This window comes from Palaemon carinicauda, chromosome 29 (assembly GCF_036898095.1).
Source record: "Palaemon carinicauda isolate YSFRI2023 chromosome 29, ASM3689809v2, whole genome shotgun sequence".
NCBI classification, from domain to species: domain Eukaryota; kingdom Metazoa; phylum Arthropoda; class Malacostraca; order Decapoda; family Palaemonidae; genus Palaemon; species Palaemon carinicauda.
The window spans coordinates 72,392,748-72,405,247 of record NC_090753.1 but is presented as its reverse complement, the minus strand read 5'-3'; positions in this window follow the sequence as shown (position 1 = coordinate 72,405,247).

The following is a 12,500-nucleotide window of genomic DNA, read 5'->3' as shown; positions in this document are numbered from 1 at the left end:
TGGAACTCGCTTATCTCATTTCACCATCTTACAATATTGCAAGACATTATTCTTTATGATACATAAAAGGAAGTTTCTTCCTGAGCCGGTAAACTTAAAAAAAGGATGCAATTGAAAGGTCTCTAAATATGAGAAATATTATTATTATTATTATTATTATTATTATTATTATTATTATTATTATTATTATTATTACAGAACGTAACTGCAAATAATCAGATCACCATTCTAAAACACGGCAAATACATTGCATATAATTTCCTAGACTTCAATGTTCAGTGGCTATGGTAAGCAGCTCTTCTAGGAGGGCACTCCAAAATCAAACCAATGTTCTCTAGTCTTGGGTAGTGCCATAGTCTCTGTACCATGGTCTCCCACTGTCTTTTGTTAGAGTTTTCTTGCTTGAGGGTACACTCGGATACACTATTCTATCTTATTTCTTTTCCTCTTGTTATGTTATAGTTTTTATAGTTTATAAAGGAGATATTTATTTTGATGTTGTTACTCTTCTTAAAATATTTTTTTTTCTTTCCTCACTGGGCTCTTTTTCCCTGTTGGACCCCCTGGGCTTATAGCATCGTGCTTTTCCAACTAGGGTTGTAGCTTAGCAAGTAATAATAATAATAATAATGATGATGATGATGATAATCCAGCTTTACGTCAATCAATCAAAAAATTAAGTAAAACTTCTCTGTATCGTAAAAAAAAAAAAATTGTCACTCCCGTCTCTGTCATGGACTCTTGCAATCTCTTGCAATTGCAGAAGCTCTGCAATGCCGCTTTGTATTATTATCGATGGCTTTGTCACAGGAGGGAGGAAGATGCGTATCGCTTGCATGCAAGCAATGCACCAATGTTGCTTCCGTTGAAGATCCTTCCCTGAAATCCCTCTCCCTGTATAGTTGGATTGGGCTGAAAATCCTTTGTTTCCTCTAATGGCTGGTTGCAAGGAATGGATGCTTTCTATGTCTCTATCTATCTATCTATTTATCAGTCTCTCTATCTGTATCTATTTCTTTCAAGCACACACACTATTACTAGGTCTTTATTTGATCATCATGTTTGTGTGTGTTTATATTTTTGTTTTCTCTAATGGCTGCTTTCTCTATCTGTCTGTCTATCTATCTATCAATCTATCTATCTATATATCTATCTATCTGTCGGCCTATATCTGTTTTTTCAAGCACACACACTATTACTATAGGTCTTTATTTGATCAACGTGTCTGTGTTTATCTTTTCGATTCTCAGTATATTTTACATACCCATATTTCCTCTCTCTCTCTCTCTCTCTCTCTCTCTCTCTCTCTCCTCTCTCTCTCTCTCTCTCTCTCTCTCTCTCTCTCTCTCTCTCTCTCTCATATCAATAATTTAATTCTCCCTTTTCCACACAAACGCTGACACAATAAAGATTCTCTCTCTTTAATACATATCAATTATTCAATTCTCCTTCTCTCATAAAAACGCAAACAATAAACTCTCTCTCTCTCTCTCTCCTCTCTCTCTCTCTCTCTCTCTCTCTCTCTCTCTCTCTCTCTCTCTTTAATACATATCAATAATTTTGTTCTCCCTCTCACACAAACGCAGACACAATAAAAACCATCTCTCTCTCTCTCTCTCTCTCTCTCGTACTGCCAAAGCTTATTATAACAAAGACAAGATCAAGAAAAGTAAATCTCGTAGAGAAACATGGAAAATTATGAATAATATTGTATCTACTAAAACAAATAAAAAGATTGAATACGACAACCCAAAAGCTAGAGCAGATCAATTTAACCAATACTTTGCTAAGGTAGGAAAAATAACTTATGATAAAACGCAGGAAATTCTACAAAAGTACGAAAATGAAGATATTAGAAACACTCAAAATAATTTTGGCAATAATATAAGATTGTTTAGACCGCAACCAGTTACAGTAGAAACAATAATATTAACAGTTAAGACTTTGAATAATAGTAATGCTTACGGAACGGATGGTATTCCTACTAGTTTTCTAAAAGATTCCCTTACAGTTATTGCATATTATATCACGGTTATCATAAATACATCGATTGTAACTGGGAAATATCCTTCTATTTGGAAACAACCCCTCGTAGACCCTCTTCACAAGAAAGGAGACAAGGACGACCCCTGGTAATTATAGACCGGTTTCTATCCTTCCCGTAATATCGAAAGTAATAGAAAAGATTGTATGTAATCAGTTAATGGAACATCTAGAAAAAAATAATTTGATCTCTAACACTCAGCATGGATTCCGTAAAGGTTTATCAACAGAAACAGCTTTGATGAAATTAACTGATGAAATTTATAAAAATATTGATAGAAAAAAAGTTTCCATATTAATTTTATGTGACCTATCAAAGGCATTTGATAGTGTCAACCATGATGAATTGTGTAAAATCTCTTAAGGAACATTACATTGATACGTTCTGGTTTCAGGATTACTTGAAGGATAGAAGTCAGGTAGTTAGATTGGGAGACGTAAATTCTTGCATTGAAAAGGTTGAATTTGGAGTCCCACAGGGATCTGTCCTAGGTCCAATTCTGTTTTTAGTCTACGTTAATGACATGATTAAATTCATAGAAAACTGCTTGCTAATTCAATACGCTGATGACACCCCAAGTTCTTTTGGCTGATCAAATAGAAAATTTAGATGGCTTGATAAAAAGGGCTGAACTAATATTGCTCAAAATTAAGAAATATTTTCTAAGAAAAGGGCTATTATTAAATGCCACCAAAACACAGTGCATGTTTGTGGGTAGCTCACAATATATTAGCAAAATTCCAAATGACATTATAATAAAATGCGATGGTGATGAAGTAAAGATAAGTCAACATGTGAAAAATCTAGGTCTACACATGGACAGGTACATGACATTCAGTACTCACATTGACGAGCTGAGTAGAAAAGTTAGTGGCATTCTAATGTATTTAAGTAGAGTAAAAGATTACTTTGATGATACTACTCGAGCTTTTATTGTGGAAAGTCTGGTCTTGAGTGTAATAAACTACTGTATTAAGATATGGGGTCTACTAATGATATGCACATGGAAAAAGCTCAAAAAATCCAAAACTTTGCTGGTAGAGTAGCCGTTATTGGGGTGAAAAAACACGATCACATCACCCCCAACCCTCCTGCAATTAAAGTGGATAAAATTAAAAGAAAAGTGTATGTACGATGTTTGTGTTTTTGTTTTTAAAAGTTTGAGAAAAGAATATCCCAACTGGCTATACACATTTCCTACAGTTGGTAACTGTAGGAATGCATTAACCAGACAGAATGAAAATCTATATGTAGACAGCTATCGAACTGATTTGGGTTCACGCTCAATGGCAATAAGGGGCCCAGCTTGCTGGAACAAACTACCTCTGGAAATAAGAAAATGTACAAATGTTAGTACTGATTTATTCAAAAGAAACTTAAGCAATATTTTTTAAATTTTACTTGAATGTATATATATCCAAAATTTTTACAATCCAATTATTGTGAATTTTATGTAAATAATTTATATTGTTATGTAACAGAATAACCATTTTATAATGGAATAAAGGTTTTTTGACTTTGACTTTGACTCTCTCTCTCTCTCTCTCTCTCTCTCTCTCTCTCTCTCTCTCTCTCTCTCTCTCTCTCTCTTTGATACATATCAATAATTTGATTTTCCCTCTTTCGCACAGATGCATGCCACAATTAATCTCTCTCTCTCTCTCTCTCTCTCTCTCTCTCTCCTCTCTCTCTCTCTCTCTCTCTCTCTCAACAAATCAATGATAGTGTTACATGTGCAACAAAGTCATTTTTGTACCACGACTCTGCTAAAAATGATTTTGGTTTCCATGTTACAAAGGATTTTATTTTCCATTTTTCTATGACGTAATGATTCGAATGGTACTTTACTGTATTTTGGTAATTTTGAATTAAAAATAGTATATTATGATTCGGTATGATAATATTGATAGGTTAATGGGAATGTCAAGAACGTAATGAATTTATAAAGTTTGTTATATTCAACGTAATGATAAAAAAAATATATTTTTGTGGTTTTGATTAATATTAGGTTAAACTTGGTATTAATGTATAATATAGCTTCCCTGTTAATGTATACATGTCAGAGATTCTCTTGTTATTAAAAACAAATTTGAAAATATGTACTTTCATACTTTTATAAATATAGTTTGTAGTAATGGATCGATATTTTCATGTCAACATTTAGCTTTGCTTCATCATGAGTAAAGTAGATCTGTTTTATGGGCGCAAACATGGCAGTCTCTCTCTCTCTCTCTCTCTCTCTCTCCTCTCCTCTCCTCTCTCTCTCTCTCCTCTCTCTCTCTCTCTCTCTCCTCCAATTTTTTTATTAGTTTTATTATAGAAACATGAACTTTTTAGAATTGTTTTATGAAAACTGTCGGAGAGAACCAAACTAGAAATGAGATTGTAACATAAAATTGAAACAAATGTTTCATGAATGAAGTCTCCCCAAAACTAATGGAGAGAACCAAACTAAAAATGAGATTGTAACAAAAAATCGATACAAATCCCAATTATTTTAAAGATTTATAGCCACATTTAAAAGAACTAAATGACCACACATTAAAATCAGCAAATAAAGGCAATTATTTTTCGCAGCACTTTCATAGCCCCCCAAAATCACACGTAAAAGAAACAGGTGTGAAATTTGTAAATAACACAACCGTCACACTCCGATTTCATTAAGGGAGACATTTCACGAGCATTAAGAAGGCCTCGGAAAAAAAAAAGTATTAGTGTAGTATTACCATTGTCCGTCCATCTTCCTTCCATTATAACAAGGTGATGGAGTGGCAGAAGCAGAAGGCAGCAGCAGGCAGACTACAGAAGCTTTAGCCTCCTCCTCCTCCTCCTCCTCCCCCAGAAACCTCGGCAGCAGACCTTAGGATTAGTCAAGACCTCATTAGCAGCTTAGGGTTTGTCCAGGCGGCGCTAAAACGTAGGGAGGCGCTGGCTTAAGGCCCAGCGAAGCTTTGCTCCTGGATCTTCCAGTCCTACTCCTATGGGACTCCTTCCATCCTCCCCTCCCCCTCTCCCTGGGGCTTCCTCCTGTCCCCTCCCTCTCTCCCTGGGGCTCCCTCCTTCCCCATCCCCTCTCTCTCTCTCTCCCTGGGGCTTCCTCCTGTCCCCTCCCCTCTCTCTCTCCCTGGGGCTCCCTCTTAATCCCTTTCTCCCTTTTTGGGGTCGACAATGGGAGCCTTGGGGAGGAAGGCGTTGATTTCTGTTGTGTATTGGGGGAAATTCTATACGGCGGTAAACAAAGATAAGTCTCCGTGTCTGTATGTCTCTTTCGTCCTTCCCTCTTTTCTTCTGCTGCCTGGATGGCCTATGGAGGGAAGAGGGGGCAAACAGTAGTCAGAAGGTATAAAATCTTCGGGAATCCTTTAAATCCCGTGAAATCCTTTGGAGATTATTGAATAGGATCGGGGAGAGACGGGGTAGGAGGTGGGACGTCTCGTCTCCGTCAATATCTTGTCTTTCGGGAGGATATAAGTATCGAAGCCGTTCTGTAAGGGACGGATTATTATTCAGATCCTGCCAGTTGAGGAGACGACAGGAGGAGGTGGTGGAGGTGAAAAGGGTCTTGTAAATAAATATACCTTCGGAGATTTTCTTGTTATTAAAAAACAAATTTTGGAAAATATATTTCAATATTTTTACAAATATCATCTGTAGTATTTTACTATTACTTATTCACTTTACATTCCCAATGTATTTTATTTTTGTTGGGGGGGGGAGGAGTTTGGTGAATATTCAAATAGCACGTTTATTTTCTTGTTATTAAAAAACAAATTTTGGAAAATATATTTCAGTATTTTTATAAATATCATCTGCATATTTTACTATTACTTATTCACTTTACATTTCTAGTGTATTTTTTTTTTTGGAGGGGGGAGGGGGTTTGGTGAATATTCAAATAACATGTTTATTTTCTTGTTATTAAAAAACAAATTTTGGAAAATATATTTCAATATTTTTATAAATATTGTCTGCAGTATTTTGCTTTTATTTAATCACTTTACATTCCAACTGTATTTTTGTGTTGTTATGAATATTCAAAATACACGTCGGAGATTCTTTTGTCATTAAAAACAAATTTTGGAAAATATACTCAACATTTTTATAGATATCGTCTGAAGCATTTTCTTTTATTTATTCGTTTTACAGTGCTAATATACTTTTTGATCTGTATGAAAGTACACGTCGAGGATTTTGTTTTTATTAAAAACAAATTTTGGAAAATATATTTTGATATTTTTATAAATATCTTTTGCAGTTTACTTTCACTTAATCGCTTTACATTGCTAATGTACTTTTGGATCTTTATGAATAATAATAATAATAATAATAATAATAATAATAATAATAATAATAATAATAATAATAATAATAATAATAATAATAATAATAATAATAATAATAATAATAATAATATGTTTATTGGACAAAAGATATTTACATTCAAAGATTTACAAAAAGAAAAAAAGACTCAGTCCAAGCCCATGTGGAGCAGAGCTCTTCGGGCAATAATACAACAAGATAATATCATCAATTAAGTAAAAATAAAAAATAAAGTAAATATGGATATAGATATACAAAATGCACGCATACATATACATAATCATATGTATACAAATAGATACATATAAATGAGAATCTTAGCCTAAAAACAAATGGAAATGCATATTTATATGATAAGGAAAGATGGTATATGAAAGCTAATGGTATATACATTGAAAAAAATTGTAGATATTAAGCAAAAAACTCAGTAAAAGAACTAGTTTTACAAATAAAAAAATATTCTAAACAATGAAACATACTTGCGTTGTGGTTAGGTAGGCAAGTATAAATATTTATTAATAAAGCTTAATACCCAGATAACAGGAGATTTGTATATGATTTCTTAAAAGACCGAATGCTAAGCAGTGCCTTTAGATAAGCGGGCAGAGTATTCCAAAGTTTAATACCTTGGTATAGATACGATTGCTCGCATCTATTAATACGTATGAAAGGAAGAGTTAAGTTTGAATTTCTTGTTCCGTATGGATGAACTGATTGTTCCTGAATTATTTTTCGTCTTAAATCTGGAAATTTGTTCAAAATAAGTGTTTGGAACATCATATTCATTAAGGAGAGCTTATAATTGTCTTCCAGCTTCAATATCGAGAGAGAATTCAAATACAGGTCGATAATTCTCCAGTTATTCAAATTCAAATTTTGGATAATATTTTTTGATATTTTTATAAATATCATCTGCGGCATTTTGCTTTTATTTTTTCGCCTTACATTGCTAATGTGTTTTTTGTGTTTTATGAATATTTAAGATACACGTCGGAGATTCTCTTGTTATTTAAACTCAAATTTTGGAAAATATTTTTTGATATCTTTATAAATATCGTCTGCAGTATTTTTCTTTTATTCGCTTTACATTGTTAATGTATCTTTGGATCTTTATGAATATTCAAAATACACGTCGGAGATTCTCTTGGTATTAAAAAACAAATTTTGGAAAATATAATTTAGATATTTTTAAAATATCGTCTGTGGCATTTTACTCAAATTTATTCACTGTGCATTGCTAATGCATTTTTCGAGGTTTGATGAATATTATATAAAAATTCTTACTCTTCTGAAATTATGTTTTCGGTTTGCAATTAATTTTAAATAAAACTTGGTGTTCTTCTGAAATGAAGAGGTTCCTTACATTGGTAATTTGGCAAATTATTTTAGGAAATATTTTTTAAAATTATTTACTATAGACTCATAACTTGAAGCAAATACCTTGACATATATATGACAATATGGTCGTACGTTGTGAGATATGCTATTTTTATTTAAACCATATGGAAGACTTAATTGGGCTTATAGCATCCTGCTTTTCCAATTAGGGTTGTAGCTTAACAAGTAATAATAATAATGATAATAATAATAGTAATAATAATAATTATTACTATTATTATTCAGCAATATATTTACTATGTCTTGAGTAATTAGAGATTGCAGTTATAAGATCAGTAATATTATTATTATTATTATTATTATTATTATTATTATTATTATTATTATTATTATTATTATTATTATTATTACTAGCTAAGCTACAACCCTAGTTGAAAAAGCTAAGATGCTATAAGCCCAAGGGCTCCAACAGGGAAAAATAGACTAGCGAGGGAAGGAAATAAGGAAATAAATAAACGATATAAGAAGTAATGAAAATTCGAATAAAATATTTAAAAAAAAAATTACCAACATTGGAATATGATAGATATTATTGTACTGTGAAGAAAAATTAGAAAATTTACTGACTCTTGTTTTGTTAAAGTTTTTATAGTTTATATAGGAAATATTTATTTTAATGTCATTACTTTTCTTAAAATCTTTTGTTTTTACTTGATTTCTTTCCTCACTAGGCTATTTTCCCTATTGGGGCCCCTGGGCTTATAGCGCCCTGCTTTTCCAACTAGGGTTGTAGCTTTGCAATTAATAATAATAATAATAATAATAATAATAATAATAATGATAATAATAATAATAATAATAATAATAATAATGATAATAATAACAATGATAATGTGCGAGCGAGCAGTTAAGTGATAACTGAGAGACGGCGTGATTGCAACTGACTTTATTTCGATGTAGCATGAGTATATATACAAGCCCTTCCAAGCAAGAAGGGCACAAAATTCAAATTCAATTATTCAAGTACATACAGGAATAGATAGGTTATCAGTGCGAGGAAAGACTGATAACTATAATATATATATATATATATATATATATATATATATATATATATATATATATATATATATATATATATATGTATACTGTATATATATACATATATATGTATGTATTTATATATATGTATATATATATATATATATATATATATATATATATATATATATAATATATATTTATATTATTACTTGCTAGGCTACAACCCTAGTTGGAAAAGCAGAATGTCATAAGCTCAGGGGTCCCAACAGGGAAAAATAGCCCAGTAAGGAAAGGAACGAGGAAAAATAAACTATTCTAAGAAGTGTAACAACATTAAAATAAATATCTCCTATATAAACTATAAGAACTTCAACCAAACAAGAGGAAGAGAAATCAGATAGAATAGAGTGCCTGAGTGTACCCTCAAGCAAATATACCGTTACAATGTACAAGCGTGTGTGATACGTTGTAAAACTAGTTCTTTTACTGAGATTTTTGCTTAATATCTAAAATTTTTCAATGTATATACCATTAGCCCTCATATACCATCTTTCTTTATCATATAAATATGCATTTCCATTTGTTTTTTAGGCTAAGATTCTCATTTATATGTATCTATTTGTATACATATGATTATGTATATGTATGCGTACATTTTGTATATCTATATCCATATTTACTTTATTTTTTATTTTACTTAATTGGTGATATTATCTTGTTGTATTATTGCCCGAAGAGCTCTGTTCCACATGGGCTTGGACTGAGTCTTTTTTTTCTTTTGTAAATCTTTGAATGTAAATATTTTTTGTCCAATAAACATTATTATTATTATTATTATTATTATTATTATTATTATTATTATTATTATTATTATTATTATTATTATTATTATTATTACATTTGTACAGGCGTGTCACGTACATTGGTCACCTCTGTCTGACTCACACGAAATGCAGAAACCACAGAAATCGATGTATGAAAGATGACTTGGCCGGGCGTGAAAGTTTATCGCTCTGGACTTTACAGGCAGAGGAAGATTGAAGTGATGTGTGAGGTGCTTTTTTATCTTTTTAACCAAGGCTGGCTATATTGCATAGAAATTTTTCATAAAACGTATTTGTACCATTATGCTCTTGTAGCCTTCTTTATAGTGGAATTTTATAATTTTTTTTTATTATTTAAAATGGTAATTGCATATTTGGTTTTGGTCAAAAATTTAACATATCACTCCATACTTTTTTATTTTTTTAACCAAGGCTGGCTATATTGCATAGAAATTTTTCATAATTTCATAAAACGTATTTGTACCAATATGCTCTTGTAGCCTTCTTTATAGTGGAATTTTTATATTTTTTTTATTATTTAAAATAGTAATTGCATATTTGGTTTTGGTCAAAAATTTAACATATCACTCCATACTTTTTTATTTTTTTAACCAAGGCTGGCTATATTGCATAGAAATTTTTCCTAAAACGTATTTCTACCATTATGCTCTTGTAGCCTTCTTTATAGTGGAATTTTAAATTTTTTTATTATTTAAAATGGTAATTGCATATTTGGTTTTGGTGAAAAATTTAACATATCACTCCATACTTTTTTTTTTTTTTTAACCAAGGCTGGCTATATTGCATAGAAATTTTTCTTAAAACGTATTTGTACCAATATGCTCTTGTAGCCTTCTTTATAGTGGAATTTTATATTTTTTTATTATTTAAAATGGTAATTGCATATTTGGTTTTGGTCAAAAATTTAACATATCACTCCATACTTTGTACAGTGTATATTATTTAAAAGTCTATTTAGATTCTGCAACAATATATCTTAATTCAGGAAATGAAATTAAGGCAAAAAGAGTAGCATCATCTATCGAAATTTGAAGAAGGGTTGCGTCCCCTTATATATCTCAGTCGATACAGCCGTGACCAAACGAAATCTAAAAGCAACGATGGATTACATTTCTAAAGGTTTAAAGGCCGCTCATGAATGGCAGAGGCGAGGGACAGTGACATTGCCCTATCAAGCAGGACAGTGCCATAGAAACTGACTAAGCATATGATCATTGCCAAAGCCCCCTCTTCACCCAAGCTAGGACCAAGGATGGCCAAGCAATAGCTGCTGATGACTCATCAGATAGATCTATAGGTTCCCCAAACCCCCCATCCTTAGCTCACAAGGTTGGGGAGGTTTCAGCGACCAAAGAAACTAACGAGCTTGAGCGGGACTCGAACCACAGTCTTGAGATCATCAGTGAGGGATGTTACCACATCGTCCACCGCAACCGTAAAATAATCTATTTTTCCTAAGGAAATTAGTCAGGAAAGAGAATGCCATAGATAACACAAGGAGTATAAAAAGTTTTTACACAGAGTAAAGAATTAAATTCATAATTTTAATTAAATTTCTATTTATGAGAGGCATTAGTAGTAAATAAAACTAATTTTGGTGGGGATAGATAATAGAAATTTGTTCGGGATAAATAAAAGAGATACTACCGCTAGAGAGCTATGGGGTCTTTTGACTGGCCAGACAGTAGTACATTGGATCCTTCTCTCTGGTTACGGTTTATTTTACTTTTGCCTACACACACACACACACACACACACCGAATAGTCTGGCCTATTCTTTACATATTCTCCACTGTCTTCATACACTTGACAACACTAAGATTACCTAACAATTTCTTCTTACAGCACTGTAATTGTTCAGTGGCCACTTTCCTCTTTGCAAGGGTAGAAGAGAGACTTTTGCTATGGTAAGCAGCTTTTCTAGGAGAAAGATACTCCAAAATCAAAACCATTGTTCTCTAATCTTGGGTAGTGCCATAGCTTCTTTACCATGGTCTTCCACTGTCTTGGGTTAGAGTTCTCTGTCTTGAGGATACACTCGGGCACACTATTCCATCTTATTTCTCTTCCTCTTATTTTGTTAGTCTTTATAGTTTATATAGGCGATAATGATTTTAATCTTGTTGCTCTTCTTAAAATGTTTTATTTTTCTTTGTTTCATTTCCTCACTGAGCTATTTTCCCCGTTGGAGCCCCTGGGCTTATAACATTCTGCTTTTCCAACTAGACTCTTTTTTTTTTTTTTTTCTTTTATTGAGGCGCATTTGCACCGACTCGCAGCGGTGGTGCCCTTTTAGCTCGGAAAAGTTTCCTGCTATCTGATTGGTTAGAATGATCATGTCCAACCAATCAGCGATCAGGAAACTTTTCCGAGCGAAAAGGGCACCGCTGCGAGTCGGTGTAAATCTACCTCAATAAAAAAAAAATTGACTATAGGGTTGTAGCTTAGCAAGTAATAATAATGATAATAATAATAATAATAATAATAATAATAATGATAATAATAGTAATAATAATAATATTAATTATAATAATAATAATAACGCATTATGAGTAAATGAAGCTCTTTTTGATGGGGATGAAGAGGAAATTTTTTTTTATTTCTTTTATTTTACAAAATAGGAATAAAGCTATATTTTATGAGGAAGAGAAACAAGAAACAAATACAGACACCCATTTATAAAGCTTGAAGGACTGGGAAACAAATGCTCGGATTTGCAAGCAAAACAATAAAAGGCTTTTATAGACTTTTACCAATAAAATGTTTATTAGAGAGAGAGAGAGAGAGAGAGAGAGAGAGAGAGAGAGAGAGAGAGAGAGAGAGAGAGAGAGAGAGAGAGAGAGTATCAGAAAAAAAGAAAAAAGAGAACATCAGACTAAATGAGAGAGAGAGAGAGAGAGAGAGAGAGA